Source organism: Ochotona princeps, chromosome 5 (genome assembly GCF_030435755.1).
Source record: "Ochotona princeps isolate mOchPri1 chromosome 5, mOchPri1.hap1, whole genome shotgun sequence".
NCBI classification, from domain to species: Eukaryota; Metazoa; Chordata; class Mammalia; order Lagomorpha; family Ochotonidae; genus Ochotona; species Ochotona princeps.
The window spans coordinates 52,398,659-52,424,448 of NC_080836.1; the positions used below are offsets into that span (position 1 = coordinate 52,398,659).

At 44.3% G+C, this 25,790-nt stretch overlaps 1 protein-coding gene across 1 annotated transcript in view; it reads left to right on the forward strand.

Annotated features, from left to right (window-relative positions):
- Positions 1–20,722: 20,722 nt before the first annotated feature.
- The window catches only part of RAPGEF4 (Rap guanine nucleotide exchange factor 4), a 339,309-nt gene continuing 334,241 nt past the window's right edge, over positions 20,723–25,790 (forward strand). The window contains exon 1 of the mRNA XM_058664642.1: positions 20,723–20,848. The gene's annotated coding sequence lies outside the window, so the exon portion shown is untranslated. The remainder of the gene's footprint in view (positions 20,849–25,790) is intronic.

The following is a 25,790-nucleotide window of genomic DNA, read 5'->3' on the forward strand; positions in this document are numbered from 1 at the left end:
TTGAGGGGGACATGTCATTGTTACCTCAGCATTCGTTGGAGCCCACAGCACCCCGTGAGCCTCTTCCACACATGGAAACCTGAGCTGTGCCACTGTTAACATGTCACACTTGGCTGGCTACCTGTGTGGCTCAGCCAACCAGGCATCAGCAGAAGACGGGGCTGCGGTGGTCTCTGAGCCCAAGGCCTTCATTCAGGCCTTGAGGGGATCCAACAAAATGTTAGCTGTGTCACATCTGCAGCACAAAGCATTGCCACCATTTTTGCTCAACATTATGTTTTTTAGTACCTTCCATGTTAGTACATGGAAATTTAATCTATTTAACTTTCCTGTGTTATTTCATTTTGTACATTGGTTGAGAGAAATTTAGTTGTTTCCATTCACTTTTTTTTTCACAGTCTCTGCTACCATGTTCAGGCGCTAAGAAATCCTTAACCACATCCTCTATGTCCCAATAAAGGTGATCTTTTTTTTACATGAAGAAATTCTGTAATTCTTTTTAAAAAGAAAGTGTAATTAATGAAACCTCTAAGGACATCTTTTCCCTCTTTGTATGAAATATTTGTGGTTTGTTAGTAAACAGTGATGGGAGGGTGGTTGCAATTGCGTTCCACTGAAGGACACTTGATCAGAATGCTGGACTGCTTAGTTTTATGGGAACTAATTAAAAACCCCTGCATGTTCATGTAGCCCCCTCCCCAGAAGCACGCACAACGTGATCATTTTCCATCCACGTGCTTTCTTTGGCATGTGTACACTTGCTTAACTGTTTCACTCAAAATATTGAACCCTCATCAGGTGTACTTCAGTGTGCAATGTCACTGTCCTGTTCGATGGGTGACCTTTGTACTGTAGCCATCTCCACTGCAACAGACTAGGAAGCACAAAGCTCCACGTATACTCACAGTTGTACTGCAAAAAGTTAAATCACGTTTTAATCATCTTGTTCAAACTACACTTTGGTAGGCTCTGGATTTGTTTCTTTGGCACTTGTTCAACAGAAGGACAATTGTATTGACAGTGTATCCTTTATTTGCATTCAGATGACTGACACTGAGACAGCGCCCAACCCCTGCCTTTGCCCCTCCTGATCTACATAGTTATCCCCAGCTCCAGGCCGGTCAGAAGCAAGGAGACCCACTACCACCTCACCTGGGACTCCCTAAGCTGCGCAAGACGAGCCCCCTGGTATCGTGGAGTGGTGACAGTAAAAGCAGAAGTTGCTGTGCCTGCCCAGACACCCAGCTGGATGTGAGCCAAGGATGAAGCACCAAGCTTCTCCAACCCCATCAAAGCACCTCTTCGGCTCCCCTTGGAGAGCCAGTAGGCAGAACCAGCTCCCTGCCTGCTATGGTCTTGGTGCTCAAATACAAAGCCTTGTATGGTTTGCGCATCTGCCTCTTGTCAATCTTACAAGTAAGTCAGTAGCAAAAACACTCAAAAGCAAAAAGTGAAAAGTTAGTCTAAAACATTGTTTCCAGATACACCTTGCTTCCCATGTTGACAAGTTACAGAGCAGTCTGTGGCCATCAGCATTCAGTGTTCTGCCCTGGGGCCCACCATCTGAGATGCTGCACTACTGTGTGGAAATGCACCGTGTGCTCACCCCTGAACAACCACATGTGTCATTGATACCATCTCCTCTAATTGTGCGCTGCCTTTTTAAAGATTTATTTTCTTTTTATTGGAAAGGCAAATCAGATTTTACGAATAGGAGAGTTATAGAGAAAAATCTTCAATCTGCTGGCTCACTCCCCAAATGGCAGCAACAGCAGGAGCTCAGCTGAACTGAAGCCAGGAGCCCTGAGCTTCTTGTGGGTCTCCCATGCAGGTGCAGGGTAGGGTCCCAAGGCTTTGGGCCATCCTCTACTGTTTTCCCAGGCCACAAACAGGGAGCTAGATGGAAAGTGGAGTAGCTGAGACACCCCTGGCACTTGCAAGGGGAGTATTAGCAACTGAGTTATTGTGCCAGGCTCTGCACGATCAGAATGTCCATCAAACATCTTCAGGTAACTGGAGCACTCTAGCCTTTAGGATTATTTTTGGGGGTGGGATTTTTAGCCAAGTGGCTAAGATGCAATGAAGACACTGTGTCCCAGTGTAACAGAGTCCCTGAATCTGCTAGTTCCAGTTCCTGATGCCTGCTGGTGTACAGCTTGGGAGGCAGGAGATGATGGGGAAAACTACATGCCAAAGAGTGGGCAAGGTCAGGGGGGCAGCAGGAGCAGGACAAGCGTGTGTGAGGGGTCGGGGACTCATGAATGCTGAGCAAGGGCTCCCATTTCCTGTTTCCAGGATGCAGGACCATGAGCACAGCCCAGTGCTTGGTTCAATCCTCTGCTGTCCCTGTCTTGACATTTGCATGGCTTTTACCTTTGTGGTAGCAGCACGATGCATGCCTGCTGCTCCTTGCCACCCCATTTTTACTCTGGTGTTCACAGGGCCCCATGATCTCAGAATCCATTCAGCCCAAGTGAGTATGAGTCGGTTTGCTGAGATCCAAAGTGTGTGCACGGGTGCTGTGTGGCAGATTGCATTCACGAGAGGCCAAACGTGGCATCGGGGCCAGAACTGCCTCTGAAGCCACAAGGAAGGCCATGCAGCAGGGGACAAAGTGACCCAGGAACCCCAGCACCGCCTCTTGTCTCAGTGCTGCTTCTTTGTACAGTAAAACAAGACACACTGATAACTATGGCCTTGAAGGAAAGGAACAAAGACAGGGAACCCTTAGGATTTTCCTCATGTGGTCCTTTCGCACTCATCAGAAAGTGGGAAGTGGAGAGAATGGATAGAAATGCTCCCAGGTGAAGAAGGGGTGGTGAGTCAGTTATGGGAAGCGTTTGACTGTTCTGGTAGGAAGGAAGGAAGTTTGCCCACAAGAACTGTGAAGGATAGTTGTGACTTGGATGACTCTCCATATGAGTCAAATGCCCTTATCCTGGCATTTAAAAGTGGCATCATACCCTAGCAAGATGAAGGTAAAAATCTCTCTGATCCTCTAACGTTTGAACTTAAAACAACATGGAACAGCGAAGAAACAGCATGATGACAAGCTGAGAGGGGAATGTCCGCGGAGTGAGTGTGAAGTGGAGAGAGCTGGAGAGCTTCACACCTGGGGGCTTTGGTGAGACCCAGGTGCCCGGGCTGGCCTGGCCTCCTGTGAACCCTGCGCTCCTGTATGCCGTTCTCAGGCACTCTGCCTCTGCACCAAGGGACTGATGTTATTCAGTTCTGCTTGCTGCAGAATTGAATCCAGAAAATATAAATGGCAAACCTTAACTCTGAACAGGTCGTACACTTTCACACTCAGTGAACTGAAACAAAGGAAATTAAAAATCATTTGCATATTCAGGAGAGGAGCTGGTTAGGGGACATTCCTTTCCTTTAAAATAAACTTTCTTAAGGAATGACCTAATTTTTATTTTCATAAGTCGTTAGCCAAATGATATCACCTAAAGTTTTACAGTTGCTCTTATTGACAATTGGAGCAGAAAAGCTAGTGTTTGGCTGATGGAATCAGGTTACCTACTATTGGTGGTGCTTTTGCAAATGCCTACCTGGTTGTCATTGATTTGTCAAATACTAGAGCCAGTCAGAATTAGTGCCCGCAGGTCAGTGTCATGCTGCAGGAGACACACGCCCAAGGCTTCCAGCAGCTGTGCCAGTCCAAGATACCCATGAGAGGGGCCTTGACCCCTAAGCCCTCTTTCAGCCTCAGGGCATCACTTTTACCTTGGACCCTGGAAGTTCTGGCTCCCACACCTTGTGCACTTGCAGGAACTAAGCAATGCTCCTCCTTAGGTTGGTTTTTCTGGGGCAGGCAGCAGCTCCAGCTTGTGCAGACCTAACGGGCTGAGAGGCAACCCTCCCCTGGGGAGAGGGCCATGGCTTGGTTGTATGGGCTGGTGTGTCCACAGGACAGAGATGAGAGTGTCAAGAAAATAGGGCAAGCGTGGGTAGGGAACCATCTAAAAAGTCTAATACTTCTAAACTCATTATTTTGATTAATAGTTACTAGCTTGATTTGTGATACTATCTAGATGAGTAGTACTTGGGGCTCCTTTAGTATTCTTGCCTGGCACCCCACAATTCTAAAGGGGTATGTTAATCACCCACAGTGAGTCGGGAATGAACAAATTTCATTTGCTTCATTAGATGAAGCTTGAGTCTTCAGTCCCATTATTGAGCTCCATGTACCATCTCTTAGGGATGTAAATATCAAAGTAGTGTGACAGGTCTCTATAGCCCATCAGACTAGGACCACAAGTTAAGTGGCAGGGAATTAAACTGGTGCTGGTATGGGATGCTTTCATTGTACGTGGCAGCTTTCTACACTATACCACAATGCTGGCATCCTTATTACTTAATTTTTTTATGCCTTTTGTTCCTCTTCATTCCCCATGGATTTAGGGCAGTACCTGTCAGAGTGAATGTCTGTTGACTAACTTCTTGGATAGATCAGTGTAAGCATGCAGCAGGAAAATAACACATGTGGTTATATAATGTATCACATAAAAATGTGACTTTTTCTTCAAAGACAGTTTCTGTGAAAGGTAGAATTACATAGAAAGAGGCAAAGAGATCTTCCATCTGCAAGTAATTGCAGTGACCAGGGCTGGGCCGGGCTTAAAACAGTAGCTTCATCCAGGTCTCTCCCATATCAGGGGGCCGGGACCCAAGCACTTGGACTACGTTTTGCTGTTTTCCCAGGTGCATTAGCAGAGAGCTGGATCAGAAATGGAGTAGCTTGGTCTCCAGCCGGTGCCCCTGTTTGATACATTAGATGTGGCAGTTTAACCCACTGTACCACAATGTTGGCTCCAAAATGCGATTTTTCAAAGGGCTGAATAGAGCAGTTAATTGCATCAAGCTGTTGTGGATACATGTGGCTAACATACTTGTTCTTATCCTTTTCTCTCTGAGCATGTACTTTTAACAGTGAAATAAACAGTACCTAACCTAAAAATACTAACTAAAATGACAAAAGTACACAGTATGCATGGCCTCAATTATTATAATTTACTGCAGATTTTTCTTTGAATAGATAATAATGTGTTAAACTGATAAGTTAAGACACAGCACAAAACCTCTTGTGGATGTCTGGGGGGATGGTTCCTAGTGTACACAGAGAGTGTAAATGACAACTTAATCAACACACATGCCTTTTTGTTTTTCCCTTGGCATTGTTTTCCTGTGAGAAGGACATTGGAAGTCACACGGGAAAGGAAGTGGTGTTCTGTGCTGGAGTCGTTTTGTCATTCTGCAAGCTGACAGCTTCACAGAGGCACTCATGCACTTGGAGTCAGTCATACACTTGGAATTGTTACGGAAATCTTCAGGTGAACATACGTGCAGAAACAAAATAGTCAGCTAGGACCAATTGTTTAAGGAACTTTCATCCCCTGATTTACTCCCTAATTCCTAGCTGGAGCTAAGCCACAGCCAGAGGCAGGACTGGGCACTCAATCCAGGCCTTCCAAATGGGTTTCAGGAGTCTAATCACCTAGCATCGTTACTGCCTTCTAGGGTCTGTGTTAGAGGAAGCCAGAGTCAGAAGCGAGGAATGAAACCCAGGCACTCTGATGTGGGATGGAGGTGTGATAACCATCAGGCTAAACGGCTGCTTCTGTCTGTGCTGATTACACAGGATGTACCTACAGCACTTCTCACACAGCAGAGTGCAAAACATATCTTGAAGTGCTGCTATCGAGGCACGATTCCTGCTCCCTAACATCTGAGAGGCTCCAGAACTGGCATTTCTTTTTTCTTTCTTTTTTTTTAAAGATTTATTTATTTTTATTACAAGTTAGATATACAGATAGGAGGAGAGACAGAGAGGAAGATCTTCCGTCCAATGATTCACTCCCCAAGTGACTACAACGCCTGGCGCTGTGCCGATCCGAAGCCAGGAGCCAGGAACCTCCTCTGGGTCTCCCACGCGGGTGCAGGGTCCCAAGGCCCTGGGCTATTCTCGACTGCTTTCCCAGGCCACAGGCAGGGAGCCAGATTGAAAGTGGAGCTGCCGGGACCAGAACCGGCGCACACATGGGATCCTGGGGTGCTCAAGGCGAGGACCCTAGCAACCAGGCCACGCCAGCGGGCCGGCCTTTCTTTCTTTCTTTCTTTCTTTCTTTCTTTCTTTCTTTCTTTCTTTCTTTCTTTCTTTCTTTCTTTCTTTCTTTCTTTCTTTCTTCAAGATTTGCTTATTTTTATTAGAAAGATTTACAGAGAAAAGGAGAGATAGAAAGATCTTCTATCTGCTGGTTCACTCCCCAAGCGGCCGCAATGGCTGGAGCTGAGTCAATCTGAAGCTAGGAGCCAGGAACTTCTTCCAGATCTTCCACATGGGTGCAAGATTCCAAGACTTTGAGCTGTCCTCTACTGCTTCCCAGGCCACAAATAGGGAGTTTGATGGGAAGTGGAGCATCTGGGACATAAACTGGCTCCAATACAGGATGCTGGTGCCTGAAGGCAGAAGATTAGCCAGTTGAGCCATTGTGCCAGTCCCCAGAACTTGGCATTTCTAATGTGTTCCCAGGTGCTGCTGCTGTTTGTGAACCACACTTTCTCCTCTCCTGAGACATGAAAAGGTTCTAGCCTGTGTTTTCCCAACTGTTGGGTTGTTTTCTGGTCATCCTGGGAAGGGCCCTAATGGGGAAACTAACAGACCCTGCAGAGATGATAAATTGGGATTGACTTTAGTTCAGAGATTTCTTAATGGCCTGAGCTCTTCCCAAGTCTCCAAATGCTTCTGAGTCTCAATCTTCTCAACTACAGAAAAGGGATTACTAACCACCTATTAGCTCCCTGAGTTATCATGAGGATTCCATGGAAAAGGAGAGTGTGGGATTAGAAAATAAGCCCTTCCTTTATTAGATGCAATAGAAATGATCAGTTCCCTGTTTGCTGATCCTTAAGGAAGAAAGCAAGGCGTTGGAAAAGGAATCATGCTCAGAGTAACACTGTCTTTACTTTAGTTCTACAACTAAACTGCAAGAGTTGGTCTTTGTTGAACTGAAAAGGAAAGAAAACCATGTCAGAATCTCAATAAGATTACATTTGATTGTGCCATGTTTTAGATATTAATGATAAACTTTGTTTTGCTGTAAACTTGGTTTGCTAAGATTGAATTTCATGATTTTTTTTTTAATTTTTGAAAGAGCAAGAGAGATGGGGGCAGAGGGAGGGCAGAGCAAGAGAGATGGGGGAGGGAGAGCAGGGGGAGAGGAAGAGGGAGGGAGGGAGAGAAAGTGAGTGACTGAGTGAGTGATCTTCCCCTGGCTCATTGTCCTGATACCCACAGCATCCAGGGCTAGGGTCGGCCAAAGCCAGGATCTGGGAACGCTGTCTAGGTCTCCCACAAAGATGGCAGGGAATCAGTTACTGGGACCAGCATCAGTCCCTTATAGGATGCATTTGACCAGGGATCTGGATTGGAGGTGGAGCTGAAATGTGAACCCACGCATTTCAATAAGGGATGCAGTCTCCTGGTGAAGCAGCTTAACTTGCCACATGCTATCCCTGAATTTAAATTTATGTTTGTGAGCTTTAACCTGTAGCTTGAGGCAATTTGTAGAAGTCATTAAATATACTTTTGATAAGAAACGATGGGGTATAAAAGGTGTACATCTGATTGAGTTTTCCCTTAAGCTGTGAGTGACATTACTGATGTAGTGAGTATGGTGTTTTGTACATTTTTTTCTTTGTTTACAATATTGATATGGAAAGCTCCAAATAAAGGGCAAAATTCACTATGTTTCCCTCCCAGAAGCTATTGATTTTTAGGACAAACAGGGAACTGTGGTTTGTTGGTGCCTCCAACCCAGCGTGAAGCAATTTAAATGCAGCAGCTGGCTGGTGCCTATTAGTTCTCTCTCCCTGGGTCTTTACACTGGTCCTGCTTAACAAGGCCCTATTTATAACTGAGGCTTTTTTTTTATTTGCAAGAAGTTTATTTTGGGAGATTATAGTTATGGAACAAATAGCTGAGTCCATGCCCCCCTGTGGTCGACCTGGACTGAATTTCTGACTTCCAGCTTTGCTTTGCTGTAGCCCCATCTAATTTTTTTTCTTTTTTCATTTTTAATTTTTGGACCTGATGCGATGGCTTAATGGCTAAATCCTCACCTTGTGTGCACCAGGATCCCACGTGGATGACTATATCCTGGCTGTTCCACTTGCCATCCAGCTCCCTGCTTGTAGCCTGGGAACCAGTTGAGGATGGCCCAAAGCCTTGGGACCCTGCACCTGTGTGGGAGACTGGGAAGAAGCTCCGGGCTCCTGGCTTTGAATTGGCTCAGCTCCAGCCATTGTGACCACTTGGGGAGTGAATCAGCAAGTGGAAGATCTTTCTCTCTGTCTCTCCTTTTTGTAAATCTGATCTGCCTTTCCAATAAAAATAAATATATCTTTATAAAATTTATATTTTTATTTTGATACTGTTTACGTGGTTGTGAGGGATGTATGCCCATGTGGACCTCTGGCGGGTGGGGAGGGTCAAGGCATGTGGATGGAACTTATGTTTCAGTTCTTCTCTCTCTGTTTTTTCTCATGTCTGCAGAGCGGAAAAGGGAGGGGGCTGCTCCTTGCTGTCAGATGCCATCAGCACCCAGGCATGGGGGATTGTCATTTGATAATGCCTTGGGACTTTGCTGTGGGGAAGAATGTTCTGAGGATGTTGATGAGTGGTTTTGATAGTTCAGAGCCATTGTTTTTGTTGCACCAGGATTGAGAAAATCTTTCCAGGATCTATTGGCTGACTAAGTCCAGCTTAGTGCATCCACAAACCCAGGCACTTGGTGTAAAGCTTAGCCAGGGGAATTGTCCAATCTGTTCTGCTTTCCATCCTCTGACAAAACACTTGATGTCCTTTCTTGGGCTAGATGAGCTCGCTATCAGGTCCCCTGTGTGCATCTGGGCATGCTGTCCACTGTGCAGGCTTCAGCAACTGAAGAAGCCCAGTTCTGATACATGCACTCCAATGTTGGAACAAATATACTGTGATCTTTTCATTGTGGCTAGGGTTTGAGTTGAGAGATCTAGCTGGGGAGTCCCCCAAGAAACTGCCTGGGATGGCCTTAGACTTGAGTCCAGTGAGTGTGTGCCAGTACAAGGTCAGGCTTGTACTGTCAAGTCAAACCACAGAACCACCTGAAGAGTGCATCAACCGGGACTGAGAGAGACCCGGGAGGGAAATAGTGGGTTCCCCCCTCTTGGGTTGCTACTCCCACGGGAGGGCATGAAAACTAGGGTGGGGGCTGGGATGGCTAGACAGAGAGGCACTCAACAACATCCGTGAGGGCTGAATGGATGAGTTGGTTAGATGGAACTAAGCTTTAATACCCATTGACAAGTGCAAGAGCCAAATGGGATGTGGGACAGACTGGTCTACTGCTACACATACTGGCAAGCCAGGGTAGGGGGCGGGCCTGGTGGGGGTTATTGTGGGTCACCCCGACTAGGCTGCAGCTCCCACTGGTTGAAGGGCCGAGTATGTGCTGGGCAGAACCAGACTGGACTGCAACACCCATTGGTTCCAGTGCAACTCGGGACTGAAAACAGAACCAACCCAGCAATTGAAACCACCAGCTGATCGGGGTGATGGACTGTGCCGGGCCCTGTGCTTGCTAGAACATACAAGAATCTAGTCTGGGAATACCTCAAAGCTTCTTTGGAGGCCTCCCCAATCGAACTGCTGGACTCAGAACTCTAACCAAAAAAAGACAGAAGACAGAACAGGTCAATCATTCATCTCAGCTGTATGTTGGCAGCGAAATACTGGGCAAACGGAGACTGTATGATGGACCATATCAATCAGTGGACGACCTCATCGAGCGAAACTGGCAGCGATTCATAACTGGAGAACTATTAAAACCACTTGAGCAAATATCTCAGAACATGCCCCACATCCGGGACTTGGGGTGGGCGGGAAACCGGGTGGGGCTTCTTCCGCAATATTCCCCTTTACCTCAGATATACGATGGAAACAATATGGACATAATAGTATTACCCACTTCCCTATACCCCCTGAACCTTTTTTTTTGTTAACCATAATTAACTATGTAAAGATTGTCAACAACTATGCAATAAAATAAATTATGAAACAAACAAACAAACAAAAAAACAAGGTCAGGCTTGGTCCATCACCTGCAACAGCCAGTACATGTACAGATGGATACAGCTGCCTGGTCAGGTCTACCCCAGCCCCATCTCTTCTGCGAACCTAAAGGTGCTATGGCTTAGTCCAGCCCAGCCCACTGGTCCTCATACTGGCAGGTGCTGGCGGGGTATTTGGGAAGTGCACCAGCAGGCAGCGTCTTTCTGCTTTTTGTCTGTCTGCTTGTCTATGTGTCCTTCTCTCTTAAGGGTAGAACATAGACCATTGCAAAATAAAAACTTGCAGAAGACCATTGTTTTGAATTCAGTTCTTGAACTAGGTCCCAACAGACCAGGTTGAAAACCAAAGTGGAGTTACTCATGCTGAAGTCCCAAAGCACTGAGCTGTAATGAAACCTGAGAAATCAGGTTTGAAAAGAGAGACAGATTTCCTAAATAACCAGTTTTAGTCAGCATGGTAACATAAATTTCTCTGACTGAATCCTTCCTTAAAAGAGGTAACTTAAAGTAACTTGATGTTGGCAAGTAAGTTATTTTTATTGTTTTCCCTTACTCTGCAAGGATAGTAACTTTCCGCTATTTCTGCTTACTTGAGGCTGTCTGTCTGTAAAACCAAACCTCTTGGCTCAGTTCATCAGAACACCTACTCCATTTTGTGGAAGGAGGTGTTACCTGATTCCAGATTCAGGAATAATGCCAGTTCAGATATTTAAACTAAATTGTAGCCATTTTGTCCATTGACATCATTAACACTCATGTATGTTTTTATTTCGATTCATGTATATAAATAACTAATACCTTCGATCATGCTAGTTATGCATACTGAAGGAACTTATGATGTTTAGTAGTTTTAGTTTTAGAAATTTTTCTTTATTTGGAAGGCAGACACATGCATGCACGCATACATACACAGAGACAGGTGAACTGAGATCTCTCATCCACTGGTTCATTCCCAAAATGCCTGCTGTAGTTGGAGCTGAGTCAGGCCAAAGCTGGTGTCTCCTGTGGGTGGCAAGGATCCAGTTACTTGGGCAAAGTACCTATTGCTTCTCAGGTAGCACTTTAGAAGGAAGCCGGCATCTAGAGTGGAGTCGGGACTCTAACCCAGGCACTCCCATGTGTGGAGCAGGCATCCAACATAATGCCTCAGACGCTAAGCCACATGCCTGTCCCTGTGATTTAGATTATAGTAGTGGGCAAGAAACTATCTGTATTTAAAAGACCATAAACCAAGATTTCTGCTACTACACAGCAGTGGTTTAACACCAAATATCTTCCTTCTGCTGGAAATACAAATAAGCTTAACTGGTAACCACTCCATGAAACAGTCTTCACTGAGCTTGGCAGTCTTCGCTGAGCTTGGTTGGCATGAGTTTGCAATCTGCAGAGCAACCACCCAATGAAGCCTTAATTTCCTATTTGGTGAGAGTGAGATGAGAAGATAAAATAATTATTAGGGCAGCATTTTGGACACATTATTACCCAATCTTTCTGTGGGAGCTCTTGGGAAGGAGAAGCGTGTTGAGTTGGTGAGAGGGGGAGTCTGGCTAGAGAGAACTTCCCTGACTTTTAGAGGGTTGAGAAGTATTTTTGGAAAGCTAATAGGTCTGCTGGGACGCAGACAAATGCAGGTCCAGTGGCTGCTTCCAGCATGGCTGACTTGGTGGAGATGCCCATCCTGGCCCCTTGTGCTGCCTGCCCAAGCTGTTTCAAGCTGGCCTCCTGCCTCAGGGCCAGCTCTCTATAGTTGCCATGTCCTTTGTGGGTTCACTGCTTGTATTTTTATCCATGACTCACCAGTTGACAGGGCTTCCTCTGCTCCTGGCTAAGTAAATTTGTTTCTAGTTTGTTCTCTTTATGGTCTAAATGCCAAGCATATTTCAGGGACAGTTAAAGATTTGTGATTTCAGATCATGACCCAAAAAGGCTCCTGAGAGGTTGTTTCGCTTTGCTTTTGATCCGGTGTGATAGATGGTGGCGTTTTTTGGAGGTCACGATAAGAACCATTTATGCTTCCTCAGGCAAGAACACAGTCCAGTGGCTTTATGAGCAGGGTGCTAAAATGCCAAACTCCCTTCTTTCCTCATTATCTTAGTCTGTTTGTGCTCCAGTAACAGAATACCACAGAGAGGCGGTTGATAATCAAGAAAAGCTTATTTGGTCCACGGGTCTACAGTCTGGGAAGTTCAAGATTGAAGGGCTATGCTGCATCATAATATGACAGAAAGCATCACGTGTTGAGAGAGCAGGTTGGAGAAAGTGAGCAACAGAGGGCTGACCTTGTCTTTGTAACAAACCCATTCTTGCAGTAGTAAACTCAGTCTGGTAAAGACGAATCCATTTGTGAAGTCAGTGACCTAATCACCATTTCCTGATAAGAACTTGGGGAGACACATTCAAAGTAGAGCATTTCTTTTATGTGCTGACACCCATATTTTAGTGGTTTTCTGGAGCATTTGTAAGTTGTACTTTTTGGTATTTGACTGCCTGTATTCTACTCTTAGACGGGATTCATGGTTTGTCTGGGTTTACAGAAGTCTTAACACATTGGAAAGGCACAGAGGGCTCTAGAAATAGTGTTCTCGGGAAAAAAAATTAAGTGAAGTACTTATATATTCAGGGAATTGTTGCCTGGGCATTTCATAGTTTTGTGGTAACATTTTAAAAAAATGGTAAACAAACCATTAAACAAAAGTTAAAAGGAGGCAATCATTAGCTTCAGGGAAACAAAAGTTCTACAGGAAAGAAAACATCATAATGAAATGAATGATACTCAGATAGTAAAAATAGGATAAATATTGACTAAGCCTAAAATTACTCAGCTAAACTGAGAATGTATTCAAAGGAAAATGGAAGAAGAAAGATGAGTACACAATTTCGCATTGCCGTGTGCTGACAGTGGGTCCTGCGGCTTCATTAGAAGTAGAGCAGTCATCCAATTCCTCACAGTCTTCACTTTGGAGAGTCAATGGCCTCGTTGGCAATAATTATGCAAGACAATAGGGATACATTTGGATGATGAGAAAGCTAGGTATGTGGTCTCCAAAATTACAGGCATATTATTTTGGAATCATATTATTTTAAATAGACATAAGATAATTAAGCATGTTGAAAGTGTCTTTAGGAGCTGAGACAGCTAATGGGAGAAAAATAAGAGACACTACACTATTTGATTTAAAATAATGATTACACATTCTGTTACAATGAACTTAAAATTAACTTTTAGAACAGAATCTATTCTTCTTGCCTAGTGCTTTTTGATAAAGCATATCTGTTGGGGCAGAAGTCATATCTGAAGTATTTCTATAATACTTCTTTCCTGTTTTGTTCTTCTAATGCTTTCTCTTCACAGAGAGGTGTCAAGTTGAGAGTAGGTTCTATTAGTCTCTGAAACAGGGTCCTGGCACAAAGTAAATGATTACGAAATCTTAGTTAATGAATAAGATTCAGTAACATCTTCAAAGATGGAAGAACCTTCTAGAATCCAGGATTATGAGGCGATATTTCCAGGTACAGGTATAATGATGAGTCAGGCTTGCATGAGTGGAGTTCTGTAGCAAGGAATCCTGTAAGTGTTGTGGAGAAGGGAAATTATCCTATAAAATTCAGCTCCACAGCTTATGGGTATGACTGTGGACATTCCTGTAAGACAGGGCACCAAACGGGATGATAATTAAAACTTTTGAAATCGCAGGCTATAATGCATGCAAAGTGGGTGCTGGCTGGTTTGTTTCTGCTGTGTTGATGCCTGTTAGCTTGCAACGCCCTCCAAGTTTCATACCCAAGGTATATTTTATTTCCTGTCATTTGAGCAAGGGAATGAACTCTTGGAGGAAGAGCTGAAGGAATTTCTTCCAGAACGTGTATTTGTGGCCTAGTGCACTGTACTCACTAGGAGCGTTTGCCTCAGGGACTAGCAGCAGAGGGTGAACACAAACTCAGGGTATTTGCCATAGAACTAGGCCAACAGGTCATGAACCTCCAGGCTGATGTTTCTCAATGAGTTTGTCCTCCAAATTGAAATCACTGTGGGAAAAATTGGTGAAAGTAAAATAATTTTTGAAAGTTGAAATAATTGAGAATGAAGGCCAAACAAGCATAGGAAAGAGAGAAGTAACACAGATGGAACTATTGTGCCTAACTTGAACTTATTACCTTAGTTAAAACTATTTTCCAAACACACACACCCTGAGACCAAAATTAAGCCTCCTAATTGTAGAGTCACTTTTCCCTTAATCACCAGGAAAACATTTCTCTCCAGCTCATTCTAGTTCAATTGCCTCTGTTGGTTTCCCTTGACTCTCTCTCTCCACCCTTAAGAGGCACACTGCACCCAGCTGCTTCTCCCAGGTACCCTGTGGCACTGTCCGCAAGTCTAATTTAGTCCTTTAGTTGCCAGTATCTTTCACTGGTTTGCAGGCTCTGTGAAGAGGCCATCCTATTTTGTTCATTGTTGAGTGCTCTATGCTCAATGTTTGAACATAGAAATAGTATTTGCTGAATAAATGAACTATGCCATTTTTACTTTATGTTTGTAGGTGCCACAAACTCTGGTAACAACATGCACTCATCAAAAATACTTGACTCCTTCCATAAACTTTTGAAGTTCACAACCAGTCCAAGCCCTCAGAGGGAGAAGGCAATGGGTGTTGTGGCTGCTGGCAGGTAATTCTCCAAGCTTAGGAGAGCTCTGGGCAGGTCTCAGGAGCACTTCCAGAGGGCCAGGAGCTGGAACAATGAAACAACCTGGCATTCGCTTTGGACTTTCATACTTCTTTCTTCTCAGTGGTGGTTAGCTCATTGCTTAAACTGTGAAGAAACTGGGGAAAACGTAATTACAGTGAGAAGGCATACGCTACCCTTCATTGGTAACGGGCTTAGGAAGTCTGATTTCTGAGTGGGTGTGGCTGCCTGGGTGTGCTGCCCTGTGTTGTTAGAGGCTGTCCATCTTCCTTGGGTATACTGAGTAAGCAATCAATTACATTAGTCCCTATGTTTGCTAGGGTAGTTGGGAGAGGTGGCACCTACAAGAGAGAAGAACCAGCAGAAGGCTCAGGGGATGCTCAGAACCAAAGACATTGGCCTTGTTATTGCTGAATGCCGGCCACCCCAATCCCTGTGAGGATGATCATTCTGATCACTAGTACCAGATAGGCACATTGTGGGGCTATATTTGATTAATTCTGAATTTTGTTTTGGCAAATTGATTGGCTTGTATGAGTATTCTTTCCTGAATCCCTTGTAAGATCTGGTACATATATGGGAGACAGGAGATCCTGACAAGGATGGAATATGGGTTATACATTTTGCTATTCATTGTTTTTGAAGATATACTTACTTATTTGAAAGGCAGAGTTACAGAAAGAGAAGGAGAGTGGGGGAGAGAGAGGTCTTCCATCAGTTGGCTCACTCCCAAGGTGTACTGGGGTTCCAGCATTTGTGCTAGCTTTTTCCTTGAGTCTGTATAGGATCTGGGACTTGCTGCCAATGAATAGAATATGGCAGAGGTGATGGAGACCACTCCTGGAATTATGTGACATTGAACAAGACTCCCTCTTGCCAGAAGACTGCTTTTCATTCCATGAAGCACACAACTGTGTTGGCAAGTGTACAAGGCAGCCTCTGGCTACAGGTGATTTGAGCAACTGCAGAAAGCAGTTCATTGCCGAGGACAGCCCCCAGCCTCCTGCCGCAGGAAGCTGGGGCCCTTGATCGCATGGCAGCAAGGAGGTGATTGTTTTCCAACACTCACCTTGGGTAAACTTTTAAGCATCTTCTTCCAGGCAAGTCCCCAGCTTGGGCGGCCCCTGAGCTGTGACAATCTAAACAGAGGATCTGTCAGCCTGTGCCTGAGTTCCTGACCCAAAGAAATTCTGAGGCCATAGGCTGTGCTGTCTTGGGCCAATCACATCATGGAATTTCTTTTTTACACAGTGGCAGATAATTAATACATAGCCCAATTCCCAAGTTTTACTATCTTCTTTTAGATTTCTCAGTGATGAACAATTTTAAATTGCAACACAGGACATGGCACAATGGCCTAGTGGGTAAATCCTCACCTTGCTGGTGCTGGGATCTCATACAGGCACTGGTTCTAATCCTGGCTGTTCCACCTCCCATCCAGCTCCCTGCTTGTGACCTAGAAGAGCTGTCAAGGACCGCCCCAAACCTTGGGACCCTGCACCCACTTGGGAGACTCGGAAGAAGCTCCCGGTTTCTGGCTTCAGATCGGCTTAGCATCGGCCCTTGCGGCCACTTGGGGAGTGAACCTGTGGATAGAAAATATTTCTCTCTGCATCTCTTCTCTGTAAATCTGCCTTTCAAATAACAATAAATTTAAAAAGAGCCGTAACACAAAGCCATGAAGCAGAACGTCTCGGATTGTGGGCCATCTTGTTCAGTGTTCTCGTGATTTCTGGGACAGGTATTGTGGCACGGTGGGTTAGGTGCCCATTGTAACTGGTGGTGGCAGCCCATATCAGAGTGCCAATTTGAATCCCAGTTTCTGCTTTTTTCATCCAGCTTCTTGCTACTGCACCTGGCAAGGCCATGAGGATGACCTGCATAGTTTGGCTCTGCCACCCATGTAGGAGACCCAGGAGGCACTCCAGGCTCCTGTCTTCACCCTGGCCCAGCTCTGGGGAGTGAACCAACAGATGAAAGATCTCTTTCTGTACCTCTCTCCCTCCCTTGTTCACTCTTCCTTTTGAGTGATTAAAACTATATAGAACCTATATAAAAACTCACAGCAAAAACATTACCCAAAATAGTTTCTCTGTGCCAAGTCTACTTTTTTTTTGTCTTAAGGAAATTTACTTCTCCTATTTTCCCAGTTGCAAATAGGAAAAAAAAAAAAAACCTTGGCCAAACTCCTTCTCTTAAAGATTTATTCATTTTTGTTAGAAAGGAAGAATTCTATGAAGAGAGAAGGAACAAGAGAGAGAAAGCTTTCATCTGCTAGTTCATTCCCCAAATGGCTGTGATGGCCAGAGCTAAGCCAATCTTAATAGCAGAAGCCAGGAACTTCTGGGTCCGTCATGTGGGTGCAGTGACCAAGGACTTGAGTCATCCTCCAGTGCTTTCCCAGGCTGTAAGCAGGGAGCTGAATTGAAAATGAAATTGCTGGGAAATGAAATGGTGCCCATGTGGGATGCTGGTATTGCAGGCAGAGGATTAGAGTGATACACCACCACAGTGGGCTCTGGGACAAATTCATTAAGCCAAACAATCTTCTTGTTGCCAATTCTTCATGATCTGTATTTGCTCTGTCTGGGTTCCAGAGGAACACCACAGGAGGATAAATGCCATATTTTACTTTCAATTTGTTAGTAAACTAGCCAAGTCAGTTCCTAACTTTATTTTCTCGTGTGAATATTCAGCTTTATTGAGCCTCTGATATGCCAAATACTTTCTTACAAAATATTTCACTTTTGATTAGCATGGTATACTTGCACATTTTTAGGGGGTGTGGTGCAGGATTTCAACACATATACATTGCATTAACTAACTAACTTGGCCAGTGAGTCACTGTATTCCCTTTTTGCTGTGTTTGGAGTCCACCAGCCCCTCTCTGCCAGCTCCTCATGGGGCATACAGCACACACAGCTGCCATAGTGTGCTGTGCAGCACTAGAACTTGGTGCTTGTACCTGCCTATGCTTTGGCACCCATCAGTAATATTGAGCATCTTCTCATGCATCTGCTAATCATTTGTGTCACCCCATGAAAAATGTGCTTACATCTACTGCCCAGTTTCAGATTGAGTTCCTTGTGTTTCCGAGACATTAGCCTCTTTCAGATGCATAATTTACAAGTATTTTTCACGTTTTGTCAGTTGCAGAAGCTTCTTGCTTTGGTACATTCATGTCTTTTCTGTGTTGTCTTCTGAAATGTAAAGTTTCAGGTTTTGCATTTAGATCTTTGATCCGTTTGAATTGATTTTGGTGAGGTAGGGGTCAGGTTTAAATGTTCGAGAATTGATTCCCTTATTTGAAAGGCAGATGGAGAGAGGGCAAGCGAGCATGAGTAGTCTTCCATTTGCTGACTCATTTCCTAAATGCCTGCGACAGCCAGCAGTTGGGGTAGGGCGAGGCGGAAGCCAGGAACCTTGACTTCTCTCTGAGTCTGCACATGAATGACAGGGACCCAAGCCCCTGGATGACATCACCACTGCTTCCCAGGGAGCACCAGAGCAGGGAGCTGAGAACAGGTGTGGAGCCAGGACTTGAACCCAAGCACCTGGATGTGAGATATGGACATCCCCAGTGCCCTGCCCCATGCCATCCCAAGGAGAACCTTTCTTGTGTGGGATAGTGATCTTTCCTCTCTTCAGAATTTTTAAAGAGAATTTTTAGAAAGATTTATTTATTTTTACCGGAAAGTCACATGTACAGAAAGAAAGAGAGACAGAAAGATCCTCTGTCCTCTGATTCATTCCTCCGGTGGCTGTGACAGCTGGAACTGAGTTGATATGAAGCCAGGAGCCAGGAGCCAGGAGCTTCTTCCAGGTCTCCCACCTGGGTGCAGGGTCCCCAGGCGTTGGGCTGTCCTCAACTGCTTTCCCAGACCATAAAAGTAGGAAGCTGGATGAGAAGTGGGGCTGCTGGGCTTAAAACCAGCACCCATATGGACAATTAGCAAATCTCAAGATGCCAGGGTAACAGCTCTGGATTTCCACAATTACCAGACTTCTCAGAGTTTTTTTTGCCTGTTTTCTCTCTCCCCAAATTTTCCAGCAAGTCATGCGAACAACAACAACAAAACCCCCAAAAAACAACCTTATGCAACATTGATTCAGGCTAGCTTGCAAGTGTGACTCACTTACCAAAGTCTGACTCATCCTGAACGTCTCATCATAAAATCAAGTATCTTACCGGCAAGTTCTGCCCCTCCACCTCAGTCTTTTCAGAGCTTCATACACTTCACCCAGAGTCCCCCTTACCATTCACTCCCTCATGCACTGGCTGCTTGCTTCTGAAAACCCCTGGTTCTGTATTCATTGAAGTCTAGTGGGTGCATCAGACACTCGAAGGACTGATTGAAGTACAGGTGACGGCTTCCCACCCCCAGAACTCCTGGCTCTGAAGGGCTAGGGGAAGCCTGCGACTTCATGGTAATATGCCCAGGTGTAGTCGGCACTGCTGGGCCAGGCACTACACGTGGAGAACTGCTGTTGTAGTTGGCAGCCCTGAACCCTGGTCGCATGCAAGAACTCGCTTAGGAGACATTAAGCCATGTAGAGTCCCTGGTCAGTGCCTTGTGGGGCCACTAGAAGCTCCCTGGATAACCTTAATGTGCAGAGCTGAGAGCCTCTGACAGAGCAGCAGATCGCAAATAAAGATGCAACTAGGGGCGGGATTTGAAGAGAATTTCCCTGGTTGAAATATGTACAAATTTTAGCTTTTATGTCAGACCTCTATATGAGAGTACTTTTAAAAAGTTGTGAAAACTGGGATTAAAAATAAATTTCTGAAAAAAATAAAAAGATAAATTTATGTAGTGGGCAATGATGAAGGCGTTAAGATGCTGCTTAGCTTGTCCACGTGCCCTATGGCAGTGCCTGGGTTCGAGTCCCACTCTGCTCTCGATTGCAGCTTCCTGCTACTTGCCCACCCTGGGAAGGCAGCGGAAGATGGCTAAAGCTCTTGGGTCCCTGAGAGCCTCGTGGGAGATCCAGATGGAGCTCCAGGCTCCCGGCTATTCCTGGTCCAGCACCAGCTATTGCAGGACTTTGGGGGCTGGATAAGGGGGGTGGAAGATCTCTCTCTGTCTCTTTCGCTGATATTCAAATAAATAAAAAGAACAAAAAAATAAGCAGTAAAATATTAAACTTTAAAAAATGTATTGTGGCACAAAATGATTAGATATTTATGCATATGCAAGGTCTTCAAAAATTATTGAAAATAGAAAAACAGATTATAAAAAATGCATGCTTTGAAATTTTTGGTAATAAAAGAATCGTGTTTTAGTCTCATTTCAACAAAATTTTGAAAGTACCCTCATATCTCAGGAACATTTAAAATATTCAAAAGTCACTACATCTTGTGGTAGGCCCCGTTTTCCCAGACTTTTTTGGGGAGTTTAAGAAACATTTAACAGCTACAGTAGTCAGAAACAGAAAGCTTTCATTCCTAACGGCTAACACTAGGGGGCTCAAAACTAAGGATGGAAGCTTTTGTTGGAAGATAAATGCACTATTTTTGTGAGAAAACAAAAATTTGCACGATTTGAGTAAACGGACCTTGATACATGACATACAAATCATGCTTATTGTTCTCAAGCTCTGCGGAGACCATGGTTTCACCTGAGCAGCAGTGCTGTTCCGACCAGATCGAAACAGCTTACAGTCGTTGAGCTCTGGGTGGTAGCAGGAGACTGTAGCTAGTGGCCTAAGCTGTCACCAGTTGACTGGCTGATGCACTGAGCTGTAGCTAGTTCAATTGTTTGCCTCTCTTCCTTTTTTCTGTTTGTACCATCTTGATGACATTGCTGGTGGGAATTCTCAGAATCTGTTATGGTTCTGATTCATGAATCAGTTGGCTTGCTCCGGCAAACCATTGCGTTGAAGTAGACTGAGGAATTGTCCTTTCATCCTTGTAGTTCACAGGCTCTGAAGCAGAGCGCCCGTGAAGATGGACTCCCCATGAACACCTGGCAACCAGGGGTGGAGACCTGCGGAACTGGAGGCTTCTCTAGCAAATTCTGAAGTTTCACAGCTTTGTATGTTGAACTAGGTAAGCTTGCTTGAGCAAACTTTAAATAAGTTCGATAGGAACAGCATCCAGCCCTTTAGTCAGCCTCAGGTGTCTGGGTCAGCATAGGGGAAAAGCCCTGCCAGGTCCAGCAGGTTGGTAAGGTTGCTGGAAGACAGGGAGTCGTGGTTTCCTGGGACTCCGGGGAGCCTTGAATGCCACCTGGAATGAGTGTGTGCTGCAAGAGAGCACATTAGCTCGGGGTCGCACCAGAGGTTGTGTTGCATTCAGATGACTTGAGGATTTGTGGGGGGTTGCTAGACAAACCCAACTGGGTTTAACCTTGGGAACCCCTCCCTTTGGTGCTCTAGTCCAACTTTGCAAGAAATTTCCAAAGCCTGTACTTTTAAAATTTTATTTAATTTTTTTCAGAGTCTATATTTTATTTTTTATTTCATTTCATTTTATGACATTGTTTCATAGGCTCTGAGGTTTCCCCAATCCCTCCACGTACCCTGCCTCCATGGTTAATTACTCCACCTTATTGCAGCATTACAGTTCAAATCCATTCATGCTTCTTTTATTGCAAGCATGTACCATGCATGGAGTCCAGCACCTTATTGTCCAGATAAATTCAACAGTTTCTTTGGGAGACCATCTCTGGTCTAAAAGCAGAGCTGGCAGAAAATCGTCTCGACCAATTAAAAGCCATAACATAACATTGAAAACATTTTACAACATTATGGAGTTAATTGACATGGTATTGAGTGACTGATATGTTAGAAAATGCAAGTTCTTAACCACATCCTGTGACTACTTCATTGACATTTCAATTTTAGTTTATATATACAGCCGGCTTCTATCCACCTTAAAATGGCTATAGGATACTATTCAGCTGTCTCGTGTCTATTTTCATTTTTATATTTAGCAGTTTATTGTATTGAAGCATATTTCTACTGAACTTGGCAGATATGCCTTGTTAAAGTTATAAGTCAGAGTCTGTATTTTAAAAGATGATTTTTTTTTTCAGAAAAATAGATGAACCTTTCCAGAAATTGTTGAGAATTACATTGGCTGCAAGGAGGGGTTTTGGGTTTGCAGCAGATGGTTTATGTGTGGGGGATATTAAGAGCAAAGATTCTCATAAGAACTATGAGCAAGGAAGGGACAGGAGTCGCTGTCCCATTTGCTGAAATGGTCAAGGAGGGAAGGCAGTTGCCCCAGAGTGAAGGCTCAGATGGATGAGTACGTAGACATACCCTTAGGAGCACCGAGGGTGGCTGGTACAAGGTCAGCTGGGTATGATGAAGTCTTGATGAACGCCAATTTCCAGGAATGATGAAAATCAAGCCTGATTGGAGGATCTGGCTTGAGGGAACTTGAGGGAATTCAGAAAGTCTAGCCCTACCTATATAATATAAATAAATTAATATACTACAGTGACACATCCTGGGGTGGCGGTTCCTGAACTCCTTCCATGGGTAGCCTTGCTAAACAAGAAATTCAAGACTAATTGAGAACAAATAGGCTGGGTATATGGAAACAGAATGAAAACGAGCACATGAGCCTGTCAGGATCCTGTGTGTTGATAATGTGATGACATGGTGATGTCATGTGATGCTGGTGATGATGGGAGATGTTTGAGCCATGTAGAAGAATGTTAGAATATTGCAGTTTGTTACAAGCTAAATGTGATTCTGCCTAGCGATAGGCTGCTCAGTACTGTTGGTGAAAGTAAAGCAGCAGAAAGTGTTCTGAAGGGGAAAGTGCTGTTCTTCGCCGTCTCTGACAGAGCGTGGACTGTGCCTTGACCGACTATCAGATGCTAAACTGGCTGAGGCTAACAGTCAACGAACAGAGTCTAACATGTATTTGAGGACCTGGTGTGTGTCAGACCTGTTCTCAGGCTCAGGGAGATCATGATGAATGAGGTGGAGGTCTCTTACCCAGCACTGGAGGGATCACATGTGCACAAATCATCAAGAAACGACAGATAGGAATTGAATTAAATGCAATGAAGAAAAACGAGTTTGTCCACTCACTAGAATTTGCAACTGAATCAACGGTTGTTTTGAAGTCCTTATTTTTAGCTTTATTGGTGCTGGTCTCACAACTTCATGTCTGATAATGAACAAAACCTGCTAGTGGCCCACCTAATTTTAACACATTATTGAGAAGCAAGGTGTATTTAGATCTGATAATAGCCACGGGAAGAATTGTGGTAGAGAAAAGATTTAAAAATTGTAAAGTTGTGTTACCTACAAAATGCTGACTGATGGCTTCCTAGGTTGTCACTAGAAGTCAATGTTACTGGAAATTTTAGATTTCTAACATGGTAATTAACTAGAAACAATCTCCCAGGCAAAGAATAAGATATTTTTGGTGAGTACAGCTAAAGGGTATGAATGATGTGTTGTTTAGGAAGAAAGAATAATTATTTGGCCTGGAGGATGATTGCTCCAACATGAGAAGTATAGAACAACTTCCACAAAAATACAAGCAGGCTGCAGAGGATCGTGAAAGATCCGTCTTGTGAAAGGAATTTTACATAATCAAACTGCCTCAAATGAAAGGAAATTGTTTTTTTCTATGTGAGCAGTCACATAAAAATTGTGACTTCAAAATTAAGACTTTATTCCCGATATTAAAGCAACAAGGCTTTCTTGGGGAATTGATCTGCTCTTAGCAGGAGGTAGTTTCCTCAGGTCTTTTGATTACTCAGGGAAACCAAGTTCTGTGTTAAAGACCTGAGCAGTTTCCTACAGCCGTGTGACGTTTGCACCTGCTTTTTTGAGATGTGCAGTTGGAATGAACTCCTTAGGTTGATCCATAGCTAATTGCCTATGGTGGTCTGTTGAGTGAACAGTGATGCACACTTGAGTTAGAAAACCAGAACTGTCATTGAAAGGAATCAACGAGGAGCATGGACTCAGGAAGCTGCAGCCAGGAGCTGATCTAGGAATTAAACCCAGATGCTCCGCTGTAGGATGCAAGCATCTGAACACAAGGCCAGAAGCCTGTTCCGTAGCATCGTTTCATCCTGATATTTAACTCTGCACACATCTCTGGCCTTCGTACAGGTCTAACAACACATTGGTGGAATTCTTTAAAAATAAAATAAAATAAAAAACTAATTTATTTATTTGAAAAGTAGAGTTATCGACAGATGGGAGACATAGAGATCTGCCACCTGCTGGTTCACTCCCCAGGTGGCCACAACAGCTGCAGCTGGGATGGTCCAAAGTCAGGAGCCAGGAGCTTCTTCTGGATCTCCTTATGTGGCTGCAGAGTGCCAGGTATTTGCAGCATCCTTCACTGCATTTCCAAGTGCATGAAGCAGGGAAATGCATGGGAAGTAGAATAGCTGGGACTCCAGCGGGCAGCTCAGGCAGTGGGCAGCTCAGGCAGTGGGCACAGTGCCAGCCCGCTGCGTGGGATTTTGAATCTCCCCCATTCTATTATTTAGACTAAGTACAGCTCGTGTCTCTTCAATCTTGTCTCCCTGAGTCAGGATTTCTGCGGTATACCTCCCAGTCCTTTTCACACTTAGTCCTGTGACAGACTAAAATGCTCATAAAGCCCTATTGTTTCATCTTCACCAGCTTCAGCTTATGGTTATATTAGGCTGTCAGCTTTAATTGTTGTTAATAAGAAATGTTGAAGAAGAAGCTATTTATCCACCTAACTTTGAAAGTGTAGAACATTGGATTAACGGTGACTCTTTGAAAAGATTAAAGACTATTTACCAAACACCTCTATTCTGTAGATTTTGCCTTCATAAAATCCTGTGCCTTTTTCTGTAAAGAGAAACTTTCCATAAAATTGAGGAGGAGGGGTTGTCAGAAGTTGCATTTGGCACATACAATCACATGTTGGAAGTTGCTGTGTGTGGCAGTCAAGCCGTAAGGAGCGTGCTTGTTTTCTCTGGTAAATTCTGCTGTGAGAAGATGGTGAGCACTGGCCACTGTCATTACATTTAAGCGAAGAGATACTCCAGTTCTCAACATCAGTAATGTCTTACAGTACCCCAGCTAATACTTTTACTGTTTTCTTCCTTTCTTCAAGCATTTACAAGGGACAGTTTTAATGTTTTGACAAATGTTCGGAGATCATAGAACAATCATTGGTTCTCCATTGCTGACTGAGATGGCTCCGCACAGTTTCAGCTTGCACCTTCCTGGCCATGCTCACATTACTGTGCCCCCTGAGCTCTGCCTGTCAGGGAACTCATACAATCCTGCTTGCTCTCCTCTCCTGATCCCGGCCTGCCCTCTGCTAGAGGTACTGGTGAGGAGTGAAGCTGGAAGGCAGGTGAAAGACCTGCTCAGCCTCCTTCCTCCTCCCCTTACCGCTGCCTGGAGGGGCTGTAAAAGCTGTCCCTTCCACAGCAGGGGTGGGTGAGGCCGCTCATTACATCCACGTTGTGGGGGAAGACTGATCTATGAAACAGCTACATCATGGAACTGAATCCTCTTAATTCAATTCTGTGCTGGCCTTGTAACCTGATACAAACCTATTATTGGAAGGGACGTTGGAAGTTATTTAGTCTAATTGCTGCCAACTTTCACTACACAGCTAAATTGTTTTTCCCTCTCCTCTAAGATTGGGAATGTGAGTTCAAAGACCATCTTTAAGTTTAGGTTGGAGTTTTGAATTCTGATAAATGTCATTTGACCATTTGATTATTACATTTCTGCTGTCCTTCTCATTTGCTAGATAATGACTCTCAGAAATGTTTGGTGTTACAAGTTAAATAAAGCGATTGCTAAGAGCCAGAATGCTTCAGTGCCTTTCCCAAACTTCCAGATTCACTTTCAGACCATTTGCATCCTAAAATACTGTTAGTTTTCTCTTGCACTCCACCTGTGCACTCCACAGTCTGTTTCCATGCCTCAATAATATAGCATGATTATTTATCCAGCTGATGGGAACAGATAAGTCCAGGAGAAATTCTCAGTAAATGCTAAATGCATGTATAAGTGAT